Here is a 27054-nt window from a genome sequence, read left to right as displayed (position 1 = left end):
CTGACATCTCTACTTGTTATTGTTGCCAGTGCCGTCAGTCATGTAGGTAGTTAGGGATCAAGGTAACCATATAATGATCTCTTTAGAAACTCTCGGTCTCTGGATGAGTGCAACTTGTTCAGTTGTATGGATATTTGAAATGTTTAGTTGAAATTTAAGGCCATGAATAGTGCTATACTTTGGCAGAGGGATCTACCTTTGTTCTACAGACCACTTCTTGGGATTTGGGAACAAGTAAACAGGTCTACCATGTTGTTGAATCTCTTTTTTTACTATCCTACAATATTCCTGCCCTGGTTCGTTGTTTACCTTTGGCACTTACGTAGTGTGGCAAACCAGCCTCATACTTGCTTAATCACTGAATAGGTTGAATTGTTTCCTTGTTAAAATGTACCCAAGCCCTAATCCCAGTAACTATGAATATGATCTTATTTGGAAGCAAAGTCTCAAAAGACATAATCAAGAGTCTTGTGGTGAGATCTTGGATTGAGAATGGGCCCTAAATTCACTGATTGATACACTTCTATGAGTAAAGAAAGGGGGATTTGATAAGCACAAAAACAGAGATGACAGAGATAGGGAGATGAAGGCAAAGATTAGAGTGCTGTTGCCAGAAATCCAGGAATAACAGGAGGGGCCAGAAGCTGCAGGAGACAAGGGAGGGTTCTGGCAAGTACCTTTGGTAAAAGTACATAAGAATAAGAAAGCTGTATTTCTCTCTCCTAGGCATGTTCACATAGGAGCCTGGATTCCTACTAAAGATTAGAAGTGTGTTCAATATAAGAAAGTTTCATTCTCTCTTCTATTGCATATACTCCTTCTAAATATTTACATATATGCTGAATAACAAAGCTTCACTATCTCTTTAAATACAGTAAGTACTGGGAACTAGTGGTTGGTGAAATTAATATGCCACTTACAAAAATAAATATAATATTTATGAATAGTACATATCACAAAATACTTCTCCCTAAAACAGACATAAGGGGTAAACTCTAAAGTGTTTTAAGGACTACTTTTCTGGAGCACAGACATGCAAGAAGTTCTCCATGATTCACATGAGCTGTAAGCACACTGCACGTGGAGCCACGATGACACCCAGTCCCGTTCTCCATACACACAAATCAGGTCTGGTGTTTAAGAGATAAATACTGAGAAACACAACTTTTGGGGCAGGAGTCCCCTGTGTTTCTCCTTTGCTAGCAAAGCAATAAACCTTCTCCTTTTTCTTCAAAACCATGTCCTCATAATTGGATTGACATCAGGGACAAGGACCAAGCAAGCTTTTCACAACAAATTTGGTACCCTGGGTAGAACCCAAGAGCAGCCCCCACTCCAGCTTTCTTGGGTAGTCCTGACTTTCTAAGGAACCCCACTTCCATGCTGAAGATGCAAGATGGCTGGCAAACTTGTTGAGAGCCAACTGCAGGAAAGTTAGGAGATGGGTGAGTTGCTTTTTTTTTTTTTTTTTCTTCAGGAAAAACTAGAGTAGCTGCTTCTGTGAGTTAAAGAGAGGGACTGAGGGACCATCCCAACAGCTGCTGAAGCTCCTTTTGCTTCAGGGAACTCCTGCCTTCTCTCCCTGAATGGTACAGAAAGCTCCACAGTGGTCCACTTTGAGAAAAACGAAACTGAACTCAAGCCTCACACCCCTGGCTCTCTGGGAGGTCCCCTGGTGTGCACACTGAGACCCTTGATTCCACACATCTGGTTCCTCTTTATGTGAACATCTGTGTCACTACTGGTAAAGGAGTCATGGTTAAGAGGGACTAGAAAACCTAGGGGTATTTACTCCCTTCTGATCTGTTTTCATCTGTTTGTTGGCCTTGGGTTTGGGAATTCCCTCTGGCTGGCTGGCTGTGTTTTTGTTTGTCTGTATATATTATCGCCCCTTTTAAGACATGGCCAATTCTGCGTTGATCCTATAGGTAGTCTCATGGGAAAGATCTTGGCTGGTCAATTTAAAGGTTCCCATCTCTTGGCCAAGGTTTTGGGTCTCCTCTCTGGTTGTCTCTGTATTTGATTTTTGTACGATCTTACAATTAGAGTTAGTCTGTTAGAAGTAAAGTAAGTTGAAGGGCCACCTATTTTATAAGCCTAAGATAACATTTTACTGTAATGATCTGGCTTTTGAATAGCTTTCTGAATTATTATACAATCTTGCAGTTAGAATTGGTCTGTCAAATTTGAAGTAAGTGGAAGAAATTTGTATGTGTAGATCTGTCTGTTTTAAAGATTCCCATCTATCAACCCTGGTTTCTGTGATCCTCTTTTTTTTTTTTTATCTGTTACTGATCTTTTAAGACAAGGGCCATGTTGTGTTGATTTTATCCATAATCTCTAGAGCAGAGAAATCTTGGCTGAATGGGTCACATATTGCTATAAGTCTGTCTAAGAAAAAGATGGTTTACTATAACACAATCTTGCCTTTGAATGGTTTTTCTACATCCTTATACAATCTTGACATTGAGATTGGTCAGGGCTAAAGTATATAAAAAAGATTCTATATGTAGAGATATTTATGCAGTTGTATGATAAGGGTCGGAACCATCAGGAAATAAGTTGAAAGTGCCAAAAGACACTGCCTCTGGTGTGCAAGGATAGCAGCACACCAGAAGAAAGAGTTAACAAGATTTATATCTTTTAAACCCAGTCCTGGCACTCCCAGCACTGCTTCTTAGCCTGGCCTCAGGCAGCTACAGATCATCTTACTGTGTGGTCAAGGACACTATCCCTAAACTGGGAAAATTCCCAGAAAAGAAGCCTAGGCCATAGAAAAATGGCCAAAGAGAACCTCTGCCCTGCCTTCCAGCCCCTTTTGCTCATGGAGGGTGGAGGCTGCTGGCCAAAAAAGATGTGGCACTAGGTTTCAGCACTGTTTATGACCTGAGGACAGGAATACTTTCCCCTTTTAAGATCTGACAGGACACCCAGCTTGGCCAGGGGAAAATCAGTTCTTGCGATCCATCACTGGGGAAAGCAGTTCTTACTATAAAAGTACCCCATCAAGCTAAATGCGTGGGGAGACTGGCAGAATTAACAATGGCACTCAAAAAAGAAAAAGATAAACGAAGGCAAACCCTTGTCTCTGCAAAGGTATCTTCAAGGAAGCCTAAAGAAAAAAGGAGGAAAGGGCCTCTTCCATTACATATCAATACGCAGAGTATAAGAAAAAAAAACCCAAAAGGAGACTTTGGGTAAAATTGACAGTGGAGAACTCATTTAAAGTTGATGGAATTGTGATAATGATAAGACAGACAGGTCAGGCTAAAAAATATCCTGTACTCCAACCCCTTGACTGCCACCTGAGAGAGAAAAGATAAAGACCATTTTTGTATATGGCAGATTTTCCAAACCTCTCCTTGGGATGAAATTTGTTTTGTAAATTACATTTGCAGATAAAATTCATAAGGAATAATTCAGAATATGAATTTAAGAAAGGGTGGGAAAGTAAAAAAGAAAAAAATTATAGGTATGGAAATACTTTAGAATGTAAAATTAGAAGGTAAAAGAAATGTCTCTGGATAAGAAACTATTTTTGTCTGACAAAGTAATATTCTTGTGCTAAAGTCCAATATAAAAGGAAACAAAACTAAGGATGTAAAGAAGTTGTGAATGTTTAAGGAAATAAGTCGCAGACAGTTTGTGGAAGGTAAATCTCAGAAAGTTTGTGATTGTGATTAAATTGGCTATAATTAGCACAGTCAATTAAAGTTATTTGAACTTTAATGAACTAATATGAAGCAAAGTCTGAAACATATATCTTCTCTTACCCATCAGGATAATTTTTCTGTATTTTTTAGGTTTTATTACTTGGGGAAACTAAGTCTTAAAGGCATTAGGATTTGTACCTGTTTTAAAGTCTTAAATGATTACTTTGTAATTGGTTAAACTAACAAAGGTTATTTAGATTATAATAATATAAATGACAATCTAAATATATGTGATTAGGTATATGTATGCATCTGAGAATTATTATCTAAGGCTTTTGTAAGTATTATGTAAAAGTTTATAAAGTGAAAGTTTATGTAATTTTACTGGCAAGATAACTAATAAACACTTTTGTACATTGTACCTGACATAGATGGGCCACACTATCATTTGAAGACCTGTTTTACATCTGTTTGCTTTGATTAAGTCAATTTCTGATGATTAACAATTTCTTAAATTTATGAGTTTTAAGGCTATCCTTTATTTTTTCCTAATCCATGCAGATTTGTGATTATCGTTACTGTATACTATGGATTCAAAATTGTACTTTAAAAGTTAACATTAGTTAAATGTAAAGCTTAGGAGAGGACTTTGCCAAGTTGATGTTCTCCAAACTAAAATTATCAGTAGTAATAGTCTCAGATTTGTATAGAAATAATAAATTTGGTTGATACTTATTCATGTTATTTGATGTTTTATAGCTGGACAAAGTAACCTGTTGTCAGTATGTTATATATACAATTTTGTATTACTCTTCACCCTGTATTAGGAATTTAAATGTATTTTTGGAAGGTAATAAGGACAGCCTGATCTATTTAAAGGTGACATTAGAAAACATGGAAGCGTTTTACCACCTTTTCCACAAAAAAGCCTTTGTTGGTTTCATATTTTGATATAATGTTGTATTGTGTTATTTGTCAAGAGCCCTGCCTTACTTAAGATAAAACTCTGCCTCCCACCTTACTCCATGTTAGAATGGCTCCAAAATAGGCTAAATATGAGCTCATTTATAGTTGTGTTCAAAAGATCAAATTTTGTTGTAAAAATGACCATTATCTCAAAATAAACAGGGATATACTATTTTTAAAAAGTTAAATACCTCTTCCTTATCCTACTTAATAATTAGCAAAATTAGTTTTCAATTTCCTATTTTCTCTTGAAACAATAGAGTGAGGTTACTTTTTAGTTTACAGGCCATAATTTCTTTAAAACCTACATATTTCAAAAAATATACTTACTATAAATTCTGGAACCATTTTGATAGCATTGAATTACAAACAAATTCAAATTTTCCTAAATTAAGAATAAAATATATTGACTCAGATACTTGAAAGGCTCAGGGGTATCTCAATACAGTGCTGGTGCTCAACAAGTAATTAATTTTATAACTTTTACCTTCATAAATAGATACTTTATTCAGAAATAAAGTAGATGTTTCTGTGTAAGTTTAGAATCTTCTGATCTCAGGTGACAAGATCATTGTTCTAATAAATAAACTTGGAATTTTCGAATTGCTTTTTATCATGCTAGATGGGTCAATATTTGGTCTACCACAGTGACATATTTGCCTTAGAGGTATGTGCCTCTGTGTACTAAAAGAAAAAATACTAGGTGCACACACACACATGTATAGAAATTACCACAGTGTGCACATGACAAATAAAATGGTTGAGTATATTCATAGATAGTAAATGTCACCTTGTCCAGTTTTTAAGTAAAAGCAGTTTATTTTCAGGTTGTCTTGCTATTGTGATGTGAAGAATGGTGATTACAGTGAAAAAAACATTTGGAATCTGTTATGGTTTGAAAATAAGCTGTTCCTAGAGAAGATTATATGACAGCATTCAGAGGTGAAATTACTAAATTATGAGACCTGTAGCTGAATCAGTGAGATAATTCATTTGCTGGATTAATAACAGAAAGGATTACTGGGTGGTAACTGTAGGCAGGTGGGGCATAACTGAAGGAAGTAGATCACTGGGGGTATACATTTGGTGTTTATATTTTTCCTTGACCCCTTCCTCTCTCTCAGTCCCTGCTCTCTGGATGCCATAAGCTTAGCCTTGCTCCTCCACACACCCTTCTTCCATGATGTTCTGCCTCATCTTGGGTCCGAAGCAATTTCAGTCAGCCAACTATGAACTGAATTTCTAAAACTGTGAGCCCTGAAATAAACTTCTTCTCTAAATTGTTTTTGTCAGGTATTTTGGTTCCAGTAATAAAAAGTTGACTAACAGAATAAAAAGAGAGAAAGACACAGAGCAAAATGTTGCCATTCTTAGATAAATTAAAAGTCAACAGTATTTTACAGAGAATGTTAAAACATTAAAAATAACAAGTTTTCACAAGTTTGATAATTAAAGAAACTTAGCTCTTTCATTAGCATATGTCAAGAAAAATCTCAATTGATGAATAAAGTCCTTAATACAAGATGGAAAGTACTTGAATCCTAAGGCAAATAAATTTGGACAGAGAGGAACAACATGATCTAAAGATACACCTACTAAAAAAGGTCATGACATGACAGTTCCCTTAGCTACACTAGCTAAGTATAACCACCAGATCTGTTCCCAATAGAAGGTAGGAGGTTAATTTAGGAATCATCTGACCCCTTTCTGTACCTTCCCTCCATCCCCACAGCAGGTGTTGGCTGAGCACAGCTACTCCCCTCCCCTCGCCTGCAATCATCGAATTTCTCTGGGATGGCTACCACCAGCTCAGTGTCTGCAACAGAAACAGACCTCAGGGATCTGGAACCCTAGTTTTCCTCCATGTATCTCTTCCTCAATGCCACTGCTCTTGTCCTGCTCCCAAGACACTTAAAATCATCTCATTAAAAAAAAAAAAAAAGAAAACGGGTGGTTTTCAAGAAATTTGGCTTTCCAAATAAAAACAATGAAACAAATAAAAACAAGAGGCACAAATTCGAGCAACAACAGGAGGTGGAAAGACAGTTCTGCTTTATCTGGAGCTCTGATTTGGAACCAAATCCTGCTTCAAAACCCCTGTCTGGTTGTTGCTGTTCCCTTGCTTCCTAATGATTTAGTATGAAGAGCAATACTGAGCCTGTGGAGCCACTGAGACCTGAAGGTTTTCCTTCCCAGGCTCATGCCACCACATCCACACCCCGTCTCCTTTCAGGAGCTTGGATTCCATCAGTGACAAGGAAGACCCTTGCTCTCATCCAGTCCACATGGGATGGGAGCTTGCGGATCACTCTGGTCAAGGTACCTATTTCCTTTTGTCATCTAGATCTCAGTCTGAATTACCAGTTCCTGGAATTGATATTATAACTTAATAATATCCAGTTTGTTTTCATCTCCTACACATGACAGTAAGTTTCATGAAGACAGCTATCACAACGTGATATTCCATCTACATCGTAGGCCTGAAATGGATGACTATCTCCACATCCATCCAGCTTCCTCTAATTTTCCCTTCTATGATATGGCACATCCACATTTCCTTGAATCTCTTATAGGTCAAGCTCCAGAAATGATTCAGATGCTGTTAAAATGATGCATGAAAACTGATTTGGAACTGATTTTGGTAAGAGAGGCAATGAGGAGTAACAGAGCTGGTAGCCCAGTTCTACAGGGAACTCCCCACTTATATCTTGGAGCTAAGTTATAGCAATCAAAGCAGCAGACAGAAGGACATGCTGACTCCATGTGTTCCAGATGGTCCCCAGGGAGAACCCATTTAGTTGGGCCTTTAGTTTGGCCTGTTCTGTGCTAGTGTCCTAACATCAGGCTAGTATTCCCCATTCTTCCAAATAATGCATTTTCTCATATTACATGCCTTTCCATTGTATTCCTATGTTGTTATTGACAACCAAATTCTTAGTGATCCAGGATAAAATACTTTTCTTTTTCTTTTTATTATTGGTTGTTCAAAACATTACAAAGCTCATGATATATCATCTTTCATACATTTGACTCAATTGGGTTATGAACTCCCATTTTTACCCCAAATACAAATTGCAGAATCACATTGGTTACACACTCACCTTTTTACATAATGGCATATTAGTGACTGTTGTATTCTGCTACCTTTCCTATCCCCTAGTATCCCCCCTCCCCTCCCCTCCCATCTTCCCTCTCTACTTCATCTGCTGTTGTTCAATTCTCTCCCTTGTTTCCCCCCACTTTCCCCTCACAACCTCTTCTATGTAATTTTGTGTAACATTGAGGGTCTCCTACCACTTCCATATGCTTTCCCTTCTCTCTCCACTCGTCTTTGTTTAATGTTAATCTTTTCCTCATGCTCTTCCTCCCTGTTCTATTCTTAGTTGCTCTCTTTATATCAAAGAAAACATTTGGCATTTGTTTTTTAAGGATTGGCTAGCTTCGCTTAGCATAATCTGCTCTAATGCCATCCATTTCCCTGCAAATTCTATGATTCTGTCATTTTTTAGTGCTGCGTAGTACTCCATTGTGTATAGATGCCACATTTTTTTTATCCATTCATCTACTGAAGGGCATCTATGTTGGTTCCACAGTCTAGCTATTGTGAATTGTGCCGCTATGGTGGATCCATTCCCAGCTTTCCCAGGTATCTCCATACTGCTTTCCAAATTGGCCTTACCAATTTGAAGTCCCACCAGCAGTGTACAAGTGTACACTTTTCCCCACATCCTCGACAACACTTATTGTTGTTTGACTTCATAATGGCTGCCAATCTTACTGGAGTGAGATGGTATCTTAGGGTGATTTTGATTTGCATTTCTCTGACTGCTAGAGATGGTGAGCATTTTTTCATGTACTTGTTGATCGATTGTATGTCCTCCTCTGTGAAGTGTCTGTTCAGGTCCTTGGCCCATTTGTTGATTGGGTTATTTGTTATCTTATTGTTTAATTTTTTGAGTTCTTTGTATATTCTGGATATTAGGGCTCTATCTGAAGTGTGAGGAGTAAAAATTTGTTCCCAGGATGTAGGCTCTTTATTTACCTCTCTTATTGTTTCTCTTGCTGAGAAAAAACTTTATAGTTTAAGTAAGTCCCATTTATTTATTCTTGTTATTAACTCTTAGGCTATGGGCGTCCTATAAAGGAATTTGGAGCCCGACCCCACAGGATGTAGATTGTAGCCAACTTTTTCTTCTATCAGACGTAGTGTCTCTGATTTGATATCTAGCTCCTTGATCCATTTTGAGTTAACTTTTGTGCATGGCGAGAGAAAGGGATTCAGTTTCATTTTGTTGCATATGGATTTCTAATTTTCCCAGCACCATTTGTTGAAGATGCCAGTTTTTTTTAAGATTTGTTGAAGATTTCCAGTTTTCCCAGCACCATTTGTTGAAGATGCTATCCTTCCTCCATTGCATGCTTTTAGCCCCTTTATCAAATATAAGAAAGTTGTAGTTTTGTGGATTGGTCTCTGTGTCCTCTATTCTGTACCATTGGTCCACCTGCCTGTTTTGGTACCAGTACCACGCTGTTTTTGTTACTATTGCTTTGTAGTACAGTTTGAACTCTGGTATCGCTATACCTCCAGATTATCTTTGCTGTCCTTTGTTTATTATGTTAAAGTAAAACTTAAACAGTTACGGTTTATATAAGAGGTACCACCCATTTTCATGTGCTAGACAATGCACGAACCTTCAGAGGTGAACTGATTAGATTATAAGAGCTGTGAGTTGATCATTGGATTAAATCACTGAAATAGATCAACTAAGTGTTAAGGAAAGGCAGGTAGGGTGTGGGTGGAGGAGGCAGGCAGCTGGGGGCATGTCTTTGGGGTTTTAATTTGTCCTCACTGTGCAGAAGGAGCCTTCTGTTTCCTGGTGCTCATGTCCTGAGGTGCTTTGCTCATCCACACCCTTCTGCCATAATGTTCTGTTTCATCTTTAGCACAGAACAATGGAGTTGGCCATCTACAAACTGAGATCTTTGAAATGGTGGGCCCAAAATAAACTTTTCCTCCTCCAAAATTTTTCTTGTTTCTTTTGTCATAGCAGGAAAAAAAGCTGACTAAAAGAGTACATGTTGTGTAATATTTCAACCATGTTAAACATATTTGTCATCAAACATTTATCATTTCTTTGTGGTAAAAAACATTCAAAATCCTTTCCTCTCCTTTTCTGCAATTTTCAGTACATTATCCTTATCACTGTATTAGGATTCTTTAGAGGAACAGAACCAAAAGGTGATACACACACACACACACACAGGTAATTATGAAAAGGGGATTGTTAGACAGGCTTAGACAATCAGAAGCTGGAGAGCCCCACAGTGGCCAAATGCAGGCTGGAGGCTGGAGGAAATGTAGCTGTTCAATGCAAGAATCCGGAGACTCAGAAGAAGAGGGATCAATGATGCCACCCGACACTAGGGCCAAAGGACTAAACATTCCCTGAAGAGTCACTGATCAGACTTCTTTGGAAGAGTGCAGGAGCAGGAGTCTGGCATCCTCAGGATAGCAGCAATCAAGAACTCGATCAAAGTGCTCCCTCCTTTTCTATTTCCTGAAATAAAGAGTATTTGTATTAGTTCTTTTTTAAAAGTCTTGTAGAACTTGGCTGTGAATCATCCAGTCCTGGGCTTTTCTTAGTTTGTAGACTTTTGATGGCATCTTCTATTTTGTCACTTGAAATTGATCTGTTAAAATTGTGTATATCATCCTGATTCAATTTGGGCAAATATATGACTCTAGAAATTTGTCAATGCTTTCGATATTTTCTATTTTATTGGAATACAAGTTTTCAAAATAATTTCTATTTATCTTCTGTATTTCTGTAGTGTCTGTTGTGATATTTCCTTTTTCATCCCATATGTTAGTAATTTGAATTTTCTCTCTCTTTCTCTTTGTTAGTGTGGCTAAGGGTCTGTCAATTTTATTTTTTTCAAAGAAGTAACTTCTTGTTCTGTCAATTTTTTCGATTCTTTTGTTTCAATTTCATTGATTTCAGCTCTGAATTTAATTATTACCTGTCTTCTGCTGCTTTTGGTGTTGATTTGTTCTTTTTCTAGGGCTTTGAGATGTAATGTTAAGTCATTTATTTGTTGACTTTTTCTTCTTTTAAGGAATGAACTCCATGCAATGAACTTTCCTCTTAGAACTACTTTCATAGTGTCCCATCGATTTCAAAATGTTATATCTGCGCTCTCATTCAACTCTAAAAATTTTTTAATCTCCTCCTCGATGTCTTCTGCAACCCATTGTTCATTCAGTAGCATATTATTTGAGGTTAGAGTTAGGTGTATAAAGATATGAATTGGTGTGAATATACTTTGTATATAACCAGAGATATGAAAACTTGTGCTCTATATGTGTAATAAGAATTGTAATGCATTCCTCTGTCATATATAAATAAAAAATAAATATTTTTTTAAAAAAAGAAAACGTGGGAGTTAGCATGGTGGGCCCAGTTTATAGAATTATCTCCTTAAACTCATGTTCCCATAGCTCACATCTGTTACCTATCAAAAATATCTGAATTAGAAAGCTATGAGATCAGAGCTGAATTTCAGGAAGTTTAATCCTATAGTCTCAGGTAGTCTGACTTGAATATGAGAAACCCTAGAGGGGAAAGATATCAATTAGAGCACTATTTCCAACAACCCAAGTAATGTATTATGAAGAAACGGACCAGAGCAAGGCAGCAGAAGAGGATGTGGCAGAGATTACAAAAAAATATAAAATTGTTTTACATTAAATATAGGTACTCCATATATTCTTTATATATTCCTAGGTGTCTCTCTCTCTCTCTCTCTCTCTCTCTCTCTCTCTCTCTCACACACACACACACACACACACACGTGCGCGAAAAATATTTTGGAAAAAAAAAACATTTTATTTTGAAAGTTAAAAAAAAAAAAAAAAGAACTCACTTAAGAATCAAGCTGTCATCTGCTGCTGCTTCCTTGTTCTTTCTCCTTTTCTTCCACACAGGCTCCCAACCTACTGGATGATGCTGGTAATATTTAAGATGGGTCTCTGCCTCGGTTTGCTGCCCCCCATACTAATCATGCCTAGAAATATCCTGAGACACCCAGAAGCCTCCTAATCTTAGGCATCTCCTAATTCAGTCAAGTTGACAATTCATATTAATCAAGGTCATCCTACTCTGCAAAAGCACACTAGAACTCTTTATTCCTAACTGCAATTTTATAGCCATTGATCAGTCTTTCCCATCCCTCCCTTCCCACCAGTTATTTGTTAGATAATTGGGTAAACAAATGATAGTAGATGCTATCTGAATTTACATGAAATTTCTTATATCTAAGAACATATTGTGCATCTTTTATAAAATTATGTCATATATTTTTCTTGAGTTCTTTGTGGATTATATCTTGCTAACACATGTGAAATAAGTAATGAGAAAGATTGCAATAGTTGAAAACTCACACTGCCCTTACATCACAGAAAAAAATAAAACTGCAACATTTTTACATCAGTTTGAAAACACCTTCATATATATTTCCTTTACAACTATTAAAACTAAAAACTGGCTTAAAATGGCTTTTCCTTAAAATGGATTACATGTTGTTTGGTAAAAAAGTAGATAAGACAAATATAATAATAAATAATGAAAGCAGAATTTTTCATATGTACAGGTCAGGCTAATAAGTAGTGACTCACTGAGATATAAAGATGAGATAGAAAACATTAAAACTCAATTCCCTGGAGAAAAGGATACATCAAAGTTTTTTAATTTTTTAATCCAAACAACAACATACTAATTATGATAGGCTCACAAGGGTAAAAAATACACCAGTTATATCCACCCCAATTGTGCCAAATAAACAGTTTCTTTGTGAGAAATTAAATTAATTTTATCTGGCATAGGTAGGATAATTAAGTTTAACTGGCTTAAGGTAAAATTATTTTTGAAATACAGACTCAGCCAGTTAATTATTTGCCCATATGCTCCCAATCCCTGCACCTGCCTCACCTCGGCCTGGCAGGCTTCTCAAATTCCCCTGATTCTTTGGACTCTGCCAAGGACAATACCACCGGCAGCCACCACCACCTTGCCTCCAGAAAAGAGAACCAGATTGTCAAATGTGGGTACAGCAAGATGGAAAATATATTTTATTGGTGACATCTATTTAAATATAACTCTAAGGTATATTATACATTTGTAAAAATATATTATTTGAAATTACCAGTCACAAAAATACATGTTCCAATCACTGCCCTCACTGAACTTACACACACACACACACACACACACACACACACACACACACAGATATGCACACACTTAATAATCCCAAGTTAGAAATAGCCATCTACCTTTTCCATAATAAAGAAGTGCTGGGTGTGGTGACACACCCCTGTAATTCCAGCAGTTCAGGAGGCTGAGACAGGAAGATCTTGAGTTCAAAGCCAGCCTCAGCAACTTAATAGGACCCTAAGTAACTTAGTGAGACCCTGTCTCAAATAAAAGCTCAGTGGTAGTAGTTAAGCACCCCTGAGTTCAATCCCTGGTACCAAAAAAGAAAAAAAAGAAAGAAAAATAAAAGAAGAAATAAAAAGAGAAAAGAAACTAAAGTTATTTACATTTTTCACAAAAGATGTTATAGTGTATTTTGAGAACACTGATTTTTTTTTTTTTCTGATTTTTGTACACCGAAAAACTACCTATGTGTTTGTTTTTAAATATACACACTTTTGGGTCCCAAATTTATATGTCTACTAATTCTAAATTTTTATTATATAAAATACCCTATCTGGTAGAGATAAAAAGAAAATCCAGATTTAAGAAATGCCCTGTGGGAGATAAGGAATCAGATAAAGCACTTGTCTCTAAATTCCATTTGTTTTCTTCACCCTGTAAATTTTGCTGGACATACATGTGGTAATCTGATTTTAGCATGATGGAATAAGAAGTGAATTTGAAACAGCAATGTGGTCTATAATCAGTCTTTAACTTTACTGACTTCCTATTCACTTTGTATATAAGTAGAACCATCACCACAAAATCTTTTTTAAAAAGACTATGTAATAAAATTTTAAATCAAAGTTGGTTAAAAAGCAAAGAGATGATTTTTGCTTGTTACTGAGATATTAATGCTTTTTCTGCTCTGATTTCCTATCATTTAGAGAGAAATTGAGAGGCTGCCAAATGCTACAGGGATTTAAATACCATTAAATTAAGCATAATAAAATGATAGGGAAACAGAAAGCGATGGCCAGTAGCAGAGAAATATTAAATGAAAAATCTCTCAATTATGTCAACAACCATATTAAGTTTAACTGTGTGAATTAAAAAGAAATAAATCCAGCAATTGGAAAGGGTATTCTCAACTGTATCAGAAGCAAACAGCCATTTTATTAAAAATAAACTGAAATTCAAGGAAATATTACACTGCCTTCATGAACCCAATTTAGTGCTATTTTTTAAACTCAGTAGCTAAATTTTGGATAGTACAATGGAATCATGGGATTTGGTAGTAGAAGGTATTTCAGCTATTTAAAGCAAGCTATTCTTTTAAAAATTATGAACACAGTGTATCACTTGGCCAAAAGTACTCAAATATTCAGCCCAAACCCAGAATAAGAGCATCTTCCTTTCATATTTCAATAAGTCCAATGTTCTTGTGACGTGTGAGTTGAACCACAAGTTAACCAGTAGCTCTTCCACTGTATACTAAAACAACCAAGACAATGTTAGAAAAGGACCTACATTAACAACAAATTGAAGACACTGCCAGCACATGCAGGTATATAGTTTAGGTCAGTGGCTCTCAGGTGTTCATTGGCATCAGGTTCCACCTGTAGAGCTTGTTAAAATACAGTCTACCTACAAACCTGGAGTTTCTGATAGAGGAGGTCTGAGACAGGGCATTTGCTGCTACTACTAATGTAAGCTTCACATTTTGAGAACATCTGGACTAGATAGTAAGTCAAAAGGATTGGACAGAACATAAATGTTTTGATGTACAATTTTTATATGTAATTGTATCTTTTATATCTAAAATACTGTCTAATATAGTACTTATGGAGTGGTGTTTTACAGATTATCAAAAAACTTTAATAAAATTTTCTTTTTAATAGGTTTATCAGGTGCTTTTCTGTAACCTAGGACTGACACCATGTACAACTAATTTAACTTGTAGAAGTTCTCTCCAGATTCAAATTGCAAAATTAATCAAGTAGCTGAATGATGTGAATAAATTAAGAAAAATGCTTTGTGCATGCAAAGAAAAAAGTAGTGATTTTGGTATGTATCATACTGTTGTTCTTAAAAAGATTTACAAAATATTTTTTGGGGTTCAGTAATAGCTCTGCTTTTTTTTTTTTTTTTTTTGGTGGGGGGGAAAGAGGAGGGGAGTACCAAGGATTGAACTTGGGGGCATTTGGCCACTGAGCCACATCATCAGTCCTATTTGTATTTTCTTTCAGCCAGGGTCTCACTGAGTTTCTTAGCACCTTGTCATTGCTGAGGCTGGATTTGAACTAGGGATCCTCTTGCCTCAGCCTCCCACGCTATGGGGATTATAGGCCTGTGCCACCATACCCAGTAATAACTCTGACAATACCAAATGGTATTGATTGGGTTGATAATATTAAGTAGACTTACACTGAAATTTAGCTCCCAGAACTAATTTTCATTTCTCTATTCCAACCTCTCAAATTCTTTCCCCATTTGGTTCTAATACAATTCTTATCCCTGGTTCACAATACATTAAGGGATTCTAAGGAAGCTACAGCAGCTCCAAACAATGTAATTTGGATACAGACCCAGCGCTGCCTTCTGAATTGCTTCTAAAACATGTAGAGTCTTCTAGAGTGGAACCAGCCTTGCATTTTTGTTTCATTTCTAGGCAGAAAGAGTAGACTTCCTATAAATACTTCTCAGGACCACATGCTTCTTAAGAAGCCATACATCTGTGAGCCTTCAGCATATGCACCTATGTCTGTTGCACTAGAAGCTCTCTCGTGACCCCTGGTCTTCTTGCTTTCCTTAGGTCATTCCTAAAGCTTTGTAAATTTAGGAAGTAATATAAAATTAAATTGTTCTATCTGGACATGATGGCACATACCTGCACTCTCAGTGACTCAGGAAGATGACACAGGAGGATCACAAGTTCAAGGTCAGCCTTAGCAATTGAATGAGACCCACAGCAACTTAGCAAGACCCTGTCTAAAAATAAAGAATAAAAAGGCCTGGGGTTGTAGCTCAGTAGTAAAGCACAATTCAGTCCACAATGACTGATGATGATGAATGAAGATGATAAATAAAATTACATCCTACTTTCATGTTTTAATAGGCCTTACTACCATGAGGAAATCAACATTAGCCAAATTCATTTAATACTAATCAATGCTCACACCATTCTGCCACACTACCTAAAAATTCTAAGAAGGTTCTGTACATTTTGCACACTAACTGGTTTTCATTAAAATTTAACCATTTTCCTATTTTTATATAAAAAATTTATACAAAGTAATTTATTTACCTGCATCACCCCTCCCCAAAATAATTTTTATCTGGGTTTTTTTCCAATTAAGTCTTATTTAAAAAGAAAGATAAAGTGAATGCCAAGTATCACAAAGTAACTGAAGAAGCTGCTGAGGTTCAGAAGCTACTTAAGTCCCTGGAGATGCACTGTTACTGCCCCTATATTCAGCTAGCCCTGTCTTATTTTCAGGCTATCATGGTACTTATCACCATCAAAAATGAAGCTGAACACCTGCACGTAGCTGGAAGGCCTTGACTTCTGTGGGTTGACTTATGAACTGACTTCACAACCTCTGAACTAACCAACAACCATTTTTTAAAATATACTGCATTCTAATAAACTTGGAATGAGAGTTTTTTCAGCCACATTCTATATCTACTGAAAAGAAATGGTGGCATCACTTTAGTGACAAAATAACGTGAGGTTCCTTCATATCTAACATAGTCTCCCAAAGCATATGTTTTTACCTTTTGAACAAAAATATGTTAAAGCATGACTTGGAGAAACTGGCTCTACATCATTGGGCAATCATGTCTAGTAAGGAATAATTCACATTTAATTTAGATATTTATTTAACATTTGGGAAGGAAGGCATATTGATGGAAATAACTATTCTGAGAAGAAAATAGTTTAAACTTTTATTTAAAAGTTTACAAAAACAGATCCTATAATGTATTTGCTTAATTGCTCTATTTTTCTTTTGTTACACTTTCCTTTACTTTTTGTTTCCTTTATTCCTTCTCATTTCTTCCCTCCTTCCTCCACTTGTTTTCTTTCTTTCTCCTCTTCTCTTTAGTCATTCTTTGTTTGTTTTCTGCCATGTGAAAATTTATCTTTGGTGCCACATAGATGGGGTAAAAGCAATCTGTTCAAATTAGTCACTGTGGAGATTCCAGTGCATACAATTTACTTATTTATTTACTTGTGGTACTGGGGATTCAACCAAGAGGGCATCTTACCACTGAATCACATTCCCAGCCCTCTTTACTTTTTATGTTAAAATAGGGTCCCACTAAGTTATTGAGGCCTTCATTAAGATGCAGAGGATGGCCTCAAACTTGCAGTCCTCCTGCCTCAGTTTCTCAAGTTGCTGGGATTACAGGTATGCACCACCTCATTCAGTTCTATTCCAGTGTGAGCAACCATGAACCATCAATCATTACCTAACATGTAATGATTGCCAACTACAGCAGCCATATTACAAATCTGATCTAGATAAATACATACAGGTCCATTTAAACAAAACTAACATATTGAAGAGTAGTATACAAACACACAAATCAGTAAATTTAAGTGAAACTCAATGATGTGAATTTTATATGTACAACTATGTATCGCATTCCAGGTTAAATCACTGCATGCTATAGCAATTTTAATAGATATAATTATTTGAACTTAATAAGGAGCAAAACCTATCACACTGATTTCTGTCACAGTAAGTTGTGATTATCATAATACCAGATGCTGTATCTTTAAAAAGTCAGAGGAAAATATATTTTTTTAAAGGCAATGTCATTTATACAAAAATTCCAGCTAAATCATGAGGTGGCCTAAGTAAACAGAAAGCATACAGAGGCTTTGGAGATATTTATCCAGTTTTTTCTAAGACAAATAATGTATGCCACAGGATGCCAGCAAAATATGGCAAAGTAGGTAGCTTCAAGCGTATAAAAATTAAGGGAAGTAGGTGCAATCAACTGTGTTGGAATTCTGGAACACAGTCACAGGTTTCCAGAGTCAAGGAATCACTGCATCCAGAAAAAAACAACTTGAATATGGTAAGAAATCTCTGTGGTATCTTTTCTTGTCCTTTAATGCTCAACATTACCCGATCCAAAGTCAGACAACACAAGGAAATAAATCTACCTCTAACATACTTTATGAATGATGTAAAGATCCTAAACACAATAGTTGCAAAAAAAATTTAGCAACATCTTGAAAGAATTTTACATTATGAGTGAATATGATACATCCAAGAATGCCAGGGTGGTAAGAAAATCAATCACATTAAATACATCAGGGCTGAAGATGTAGCTCACTGGTAGAGAGTGTGCTGGGTTTGCACAGGGTCCTGGGTTCACTCACAGCACTGCAGAACAAAACAAAACAGAAAAAAACACCTACCAGAGAACACCACATTAATAGAATTAAGGTGAAAAAATACATCATCATCTCAGTTGATGCAAAAAAGCATTGGACAAAGTCCAACACCCTAAGGAGAGAAAATAAAATCCTCAATAAACTAGAAAAAAGGTTGGGAGGAATTTTCTCAACATAGTGAGCAACATATGAAAACCCACAGCTGACCTAATAATCCACAGTGGAGCCTTAAAGCTGTCTCCCTGAGACAGCTGGCTTCCACCTCTGCTGTCCAACAGTAATGGCAGATTTTAGCCAGACACCAGGAAAGAAAACACCCAAACTGCAAAGGCTGAAGTAAAACTATCCCTACTCACTGATAAAGATCTTATATATGGAAAACACCAAGAACAACAACTGAAAACCAACAAAAGACCATTAAAAATATCTTATTGATAAACAAATCCAGCAAAGTTGTAGGGAACCAGGTGAACACATGTAAATTACTTATCCTTCTATGCCTGAGCAAAGAACCATCCAAAAATTAATTAAAAAACAAATCCTATTTCCAGTACCATCCTAAAAAATAAATTATGTGGAAATAAATTTAAACAAGGCAGTGAAAATTTATACACTGAAAATGATAATCCATTGCTAAAATAAGTGGAAGTGACATCCCATATTCACAGGTAAGAACACTTAATATTGTTAAACCATCAGTACTCCCCAAAGTACTCTGCATCTTCAGTGCAGTCCCTATCAAAATCCCACCAGTCTTTGTTTGCAAAAGTGACAATGCTGATCCTCAGATTCACATTAATATTTTTGTTTCATAAAATTTATTTTTTATTTTCTATTTTTAATTGCTTTTATTTTTAAATACATGACAGTGGAATGCATCACAATTCTTATTACACATATAGAACACAATTTTTCATATCTCTGCATATAAAGTATGTTCACATCAATTATGTCTTCATACATGTACTTTGGATAATGATGTCTATCACATTCCACCATTATTGCTAACCCCCTGCCCCTTCCCTTCCCCTCCCACCCCTCTGCCCTATCTAGAGTTTATCTATTCCGCCCATGCTCCCTCTCCCAACCCATGACTCCCAACTATGAGTCAGTCACCTTATACCTATAGGATATATAAAGAACTCAAAAATCTAAACACCAAAAAAAAAAATAACCCAATCAATAAATGGGCCAAGAACATGAACAGAGAGTTCTCAGAAGAGGATATTCAATCAATCAACAAATACATGAAAAAATGTTCATCATCACTAGCAATTAGAGAAATGTAAATCAAAACTACTCTAAGATACCATCTTACTCCTGTCAGAATGGCAGCTATTACGAAAAAAAACAACAATAAGTGTTGGCAAGGATGTGGGGAAAAAGGCACACTCATATACTGCTGGTGGGACTGCAAGCTCGTGCAGCCAATATGGAAAGCAGTATGGAAAATCCTTGTAAAACTGGGAATGGCACCACCATTTGACCCAGCTATCCCTCTCTTTGGTCTATACCCAAAGGACTTAAAAACAATATACTACGGGGACACAGCCACATCAATGTTTATAGCAGCACAATTCACAATAGCTAAACTGTGGAACCAAACTAAATGCCCTTCAGTAGATGAATAGATTAAAAAATGTGGCATATATACACAATGGAATGTTACTCAGCAATAAAAGAGAATAAAATAATGGCATTTGCAGGTAAATGGATGCAGTTGGAGAAGATAATGCTAAGTGAAGTTAGCCAATCCCCCCCTCCAAAAAAAAAAAAACCAAATGGCAAATGTTTTCACGTTAATTTTTAACAGGGCTGGATTTCCAAAATGATACTGAAAACAGAAGAGCAAAAACTGGAAAATTTAACACTTTCTGATTTCAAAACTTTCAACAAATGAATAACAATCTAAAAAGTGTAGGTACTCACAGAAAAATACATATGCCAACATAATGGAATTGCATCCAGAAATAATCCTATCCATCTATGGGCAAATTGTTTTTTAAAAGATGCCAAGATCATTTGAAGGCAGAAAGAATAAACTGTACAAAAATTGGTGCTGAGGCAACAGAATATCCACATGCAAAATAATAGCTATAGTGCAATCTCACACCATATGCAAAAATTAACTAAAGTGGATCAATGATCTAAATATAACAGGAAAAAATGCAGACGTCTTGGAAGAGAACATAGGGATAAATCTTGGATTCAGCAATGGATTCTTAGATAAGAAAACACAAACAATGAAAGGAAAAAATAGATTGGGATTCATCAAAATGCAAAACAGCATTCACTGAAAGACACTACTGAGAAAGTAAAAATATAGCATAAAACTGGGAGGAAATGTTCACAAGTCATATATCTTACCATAGCTTGGTGTTCAGAATATATGAAGAATTCATATAATTCAACAGAAAAACTACAAACAGCCCAATACACACAAAGTGTTTAAGTGTAATTTCTGCATAGAAGGTGTACAAATGCCAATATGCAAGCAAAAGTGGGCTTAATGCCATTAGTGGTGACTGCCAGGGCTGGGAGGAGGAGCAGGTCCATACAGCTCCCTGGGGGGTTCCTTTTGGAGCAATAAACATGCTTTTTGAATTAGGTAGAGGTGGTGGTTACTCAATGTGAAAGTAGTTAATGTCACTAATTTTTCAGTTTAAAATAATTAATTTTATGTTCTGTGATTTCAATTGAGTAAAAAGTCAAAAATAATAAATGGTTCAGGTCGGTTCAAATTGCTTGGGTTTTTATTAATGTAGTTTTAATTTAAAAAATTAAAAGAAAACTTTTGTGACTACAGTTTTATGACCTCTTAACTTGAAATGTAAATATTTTTCTTATCCTTTAAATCAAAAAATCAATTTTATGCAAATTACTAATCATGCTTTATTAAATAGTGGGTTATTGCTAGTTTAGTATGCTAGTCATATCAAAAGCAGAAAGACATCATTTTGTACTTGAATGTAATAATTTATATTGTGAAATTTCATGAAATTATAAAACAAAATATGAATGATTAAAATGTCAAAAATTGCATTTTAAATTGATATGGGACACCATATCATTTGTCTGGTACACATAGAAATTTTAAAGGATAATATGAGACTCCGATAATATTAAAGATTTATAGCATTTGCCTTGTTATGCAAATAAATGGGAGATGTAGGAATTAAATATTAAGATATATATTCACATTTATGTAATGAAAATGGAAGTATAAATGCATGAATGGACTTATCCACTTGACACATTTATAAGCATATGACAAACACTGCAGTAGGGACTGAGTTTTAATATTAAACATTTTACAAAACAAAATAAATGTATTTGAAGCCAAAGTTACTGAACAAAGTAAATATAATGTCATTCCTTGAATCTGGAACCATCAGTAGCACATCAATTAGGAACTGATTTGACAGGCTTTCAACTTTTAAATTAATTCATCATTTTCCTTAGACACATCAATTACTGCCCTGCTGCATTAGCTTTCTGAAAGTGACCCATTATGTGACCTAAATGAAGAGATTCAGTAGCTGAGTTCATCTAAGAAAACAAGCTTCCAAATCATTTCATGAGAGGCACGTTGACTAGTTCACAGAGTTTTACCCACAAGAATACTGACCATTTTTTCCCAATAACTTCTCATTTAAAAATAATATAATTCGCAATAGAAGGGAAAGAGAGTATGCATCAACAGAAGAATTATGGTATCATAAATGCAAGAGATATAGGTCTACATGGAATAAAGCAAATCAGCATTTGTCATAGATATCATATCAAAAATAACTAACGGCTGAGAGTTGCAATTCTACTGATCTGCATTACCCAAACCTTGGGACTTGTCTTGATAAATATTAGGTCATGCATTTTGGTTATTATGTCTTCTTCTCTCTAGTGGTCACAAAACCCACTGGTTATTTTCTTTCTTCTGATTTGTCTTCTCACAGTTATTCTCTGTCCTGGAAGCTCAAAGTGAATAACCGGAAGAAAATGAGGGTAAGAGTGTAAGACTCTAGGATCTGAGCAGCCAAAGACCCAAGATTCTTTTTTCCTTGCCCCACACCCTGGGAAAAATGGTTGGCTTTAACTCCAGGATTACCATTTGTTCTTGAAACTCCCTTTTGTCTATGCCTGTCCACTCTGTTAGCTTTGGGTATCCATTCATACTGACTTCTAGAGCCCATTTTCCTCTCAAAGCAAATCTATGAAAAGCTGTTCAACTTCTTCTTCCAGTATTATGATCCAGGTACCACTTTATGGCTGGCCTTATACTACAAATTCCTTCATTCCTTGGCTGTTTTTAAAGCCTACTGTGAGAAAGAAAGTGTGTAAAATGGAAGTGCTGCTGACCCTGCTGAGGTGCACCTGGCTCTGTCACACATGGTCCCTCTTGGCCCGTCCCAGGCATTCAATGTTATCAACTTCTGGTCTTGAACAGGGGTTCTGCAGCTATATCTCACACAGATTTCCGCTCCAGACCTCTCTGCATACCTCTCATGAATGAAAAATATTTTCCACATATTTAAAAGCTTATGATTTTTTAAAAATGCAACAGGAAATTATATGGCCTAACTTATATTAATATATTCACAATCTTGACATTTACAAAAAAATATTTGCCCATCCCTAGTCCAAAGTAACACTCCCTAAGGGTTTGTTGATGTGTTACTATATAAAGGGTTATTAAACAAATATCAAATAATTATCAAGAAAAATTATGAGGGGCTGGAGTTGTAGCTCAGTAGTAGAGTTCTTGTCTCACACGTGAGGCACTGGGTTCAATTCCTAACACCACATAAAAATAAGTAAATAAAATAAAGTTCCATCAACAACTAAAATTTTTTTAATTAAAAAAAAAGAAAAGAAAAATTATGAGCGACGTTGAGATGCTCAATATAGATTTCTTGTAATTGTGTCTAATAAATTCCTCCAGGTAGTATTTGCTGATTTTATATAGCCCAGGAACTTTGAATATCTTTATGCTTTATTGTATACAATATATAGATAATCCATAGCAATGCAAATTAATCTCATCCATACACTTGCAGGGGATTTTTTTCTGACATCGTACCTTACTACATACTATCAAAGAGTCAATTTTTCATCTGTTAAGCACTTTTTTCTTTCAGCATCCTTTTATGCCTCAATTTCTAATATTTACAATCTCCTTTGAACTGATTCAGATAACTTAATGATTCCTTTGTCAAGTAATGAGTTAAGTAAAATAACTGACATGTTCATTTTATGTTTGTATAATATTATAAGTTAATCTTTAAAATACATTTATTCTATTATATAGACATGCTATTGTACCAACATAATAAATATGTATTATAATCATAGCATAGAAATTCAAAAAACAAGAGCTAAAAAATAGCATTAGTAGTTTCTTTTCACACCACAATGTGACATGTACACGCCATTTTCTATATTGCTACAATTTTTGATATACTTAAACTTTTTAGTCACTTGGATCTTAAACGAAAGGTAAGAACATTTTCTAAAAGAGAGTTTAGATTATTAAGTTCAGATTTTATGAAATATACTGAAAAATTTTTAAATACTAAATCTTATCAACTATTCCAATAGGATTATTTCTGTATATTCATAAGTATAGGTAGATTTCTAAAATATTTTGCATGAAATTAATATTTTAATAATCATGCATCACCAACATAATTTCCTAATGCCTGTGCATCCAAAGTTTCAAGTATACCCAATTGTTTTCTATTTAAAATATACACCTTGATTTACTAATGTTTTTATAAAGTTAGTTCTCCAACATTCTTATTATCATTTAAAATGAGGGCTCTGAGGCGGATTCAAGATTGCAAGCTAAAGGGAGGCTGCATTCTGTGTCATTCGAGAACTAGGATTCAAGTAGTGGGAATACTGTTTCTTTGCAAGTGATAAAGGACTTCCAACAGCTGCTCCCATACAGGACACCTGGCCACTACCCATGCTCAGGAACTCCAGCTTCCATCCTGGGTGGACCCCCATTTACCAATGTGGGATTTCCCCTAGTCACCTCCATCTTGGGACTCTACAGCTGCCATAGTACTCTACACATGGTAGCCTGCCTAAACCTAGGGACATCATACAGGATCTGGAAGCAACCATCAGCCACAACACTGCACACCACAGAGCTGCATCTCTGAACACATGGCTCAACGCCACAGCCTAGCCCCACCCGACCCAACATCCTATCACTGAAAGCAGCTGTTTTCATCTTGGGACACCTTTGTTACCATCTTTAGTTGGGTCAACTCCTTGTTTGGAACACTGGCTGGACAGATACCAAGTTGGGGAACTCCCCCCCACTCCCTGGCAGCCACTAATTCCATGCAGTGACTGCCCAATATAAAACAGCTCTCCATGACAGGTGTGCAGCCCCCAGAGCTCATCCCACAAGATCTCCAGAGAGAAAGGTTCCTGATTGGGAACTAGAAAAGGAGAGCATGAGTGAGATACAGTTTAGAGACTAAATTAGAGACCAGGAATTATGAGGTCCACAGTGATATAGAGATAAGACCAAGCACCCATATCACACAAGCAGGCTCCACAGAAGGTCTCTGTGGTACAGTCTCCCATCAGGGACTACAAGTAATATACCTCACCTCCAGGAGCCATACCCCTGAGACCAACCCTCCCACCCTAATAACTTTCATAATTCTGAGGGTGGAGATACCAGGAAACAACAGAGAACCCCACCTATTGCATATGAAGGGAAGCTGGAAAGATACTTATATCCAACCAAAACAATCCTTGTATCTTCCTTCGAGATATCTCTCTCTCTCCCTCCCTCCCTCTCCCCCCTCCCCCCTCCCTCCCTCTCCTCCCACCCTCATATCCCCAACATTTGTGAAACCAAGTACTTTTCAAGAATAGGGTACTACTGGGAAATCTGAATAGTATATTACAGTGATGTTGTATATTCTTTTATCTCCTATTTTTACATTACTTACTTTTCTTTTTTTTTTTTTCTTTTCCATACTTTTCATTGGTGCATTATAGTCGTACATAATGGCAGGGGGTTTTGTTACATATTAATACATATACACAACTTAATAATATTATTTGGCCAATGTCTCTTCCCAGTATTTTCCCCTTTTCTTCCCCTCTCCCATATCCCTTTCCTCTACTCTACTGATCTCCCTTAAATTTTTAGGTGATTCCACCTGCTCCATGCTCTTTCTAGTTTTTCTGAAGCCAGCAAAAGAGATGTGCTATGACTACAGAAAGAGGAAATCACATTGTTGCCAGAGGGCTCACCTACACTCAGGTCTCTTAAAGTACTGGATTACCAATCATAGGAGGCTATGAAATTGCCTTCTTAAAGGCTTTAAATATAAAGGCAATTACTCATATGTGGGGGATGGTGTCTCCCATCTTCACCTATCCAATGCTTAGATACCAGTCATTGGCTACACTTACCAAAAATGTTGGCTAAAGCAATTGCATGATGTTTCATTGGGAGAATGGAAAAGTACCATGATTAAACCATGATTTGTACCAGGGCTGTATGAATCTGTGGCAGAGATTAGAAGGAACTGAGTTCCAACCACTGGCCCAAAATATGTGCATTGCTAGACAAAGTGCCCCGTTCCCAGTTCACCTTCCCTCATTCAGCCTGAAGGGTCTGGAAAGCCAACGTATTTCAGACTTCTGTGATCCTGACCCCCCACAGTAACAAGTACATTTTACATCATGAATCAGAACCTACAATCACGCACACAAATATATATTTCATGAAACAATGTTGCAAGTATGTACTTTGATACTTCATATTCTATTGTAAACTGGATCCATTTTGTTTTTTAAAATGTCAGTCATGACCTGAATTTTTTTTTAATTAATTTTTATTGTAGGTTGTTCAAAACATTACATAGTTCTTTATATATCATATTTCACACTTTGATTCAAGTGGGATATGAGCTCCCATTTTTACCCCATATACAGATTGCAGAATCACTTCAGTTGCACAACCCTTACTTTTCTTAATATTTATGTTTCTTTGTTTTTTGTACTCTACTGTCTTCCCACTTGTCTCCCCAAATCACTTTCTGTCTCTTCTTTTGTTACTCACCAACTTCTTTAGATTCTTCTTTCATGCTTTCTAAGATCTAATAACTCTATATCCTCACCTTCTACCCCCTCACCATCTCATCCTACACCTCACCTGCAGTTCTCTGTCCACCATCAAAAACTGTAGAACTTTTTGTAAACATATTTATATTATATATAATAATTAAACTTACCATTTCTGTATATTGTGACAAAACCCTAAATGTCTAATATTGTCAAAATGGCCATACTATACAGATTTAATGCAACTCCAATCAAAATCTCAATAACATTGCTCATAGAAATAGAAAAAGCAGTCATGAAATTCATCTGGAAAACAAAGAGACCCAGAATAGCTAGTTATCCTTAGCAAGAAGAGTGAAGCAGGTAGCATCACTATACCAGATCTTAAACTTAATAAGAATTCTACAGCACAAGAAATAAAATCAAGAATCAACAAATGGGATGAATTCAAAATAAAAAGCTTCTTCTCAGCAAAATAAACAATCGGTGAGGTGAACAGAGAGCCTACAGAATGGGAGCAAATTTTTACCACACATACACAAGACAGAGCACTAATCCCTAGGATATATAAAGAACTCAAAAACCTTAACACCAAAAATACAAATAACCCAATCAATAAATGGGCCATGGAACTAAACAAATATTTCTCAGAAGATGATATATAATCAATCAACAAATACAATCAGTCAACAAATATATGAAAAAATGTTCAACATCTCTAGCAATTAGAGAAATG

Source organism: Callospermophilus lateralis, unplaced genomic scaffold (assembly GCF_048772815.1).
Source record: "Callospermophilus lateralis isolate mCalLat2 unplaced genomic scaffold, mCalLat2.hap1 Scaffold_237, whole genome shotgun sequence".
NCBI lineage: Eukaryota > Metazoa > Chordata > Mammalia > Rodentia > Sciuridae > Callospermophilus > Callospermophilus lateralis.
Note: the sequence above shows the minus strand (reverse complement) of the source record.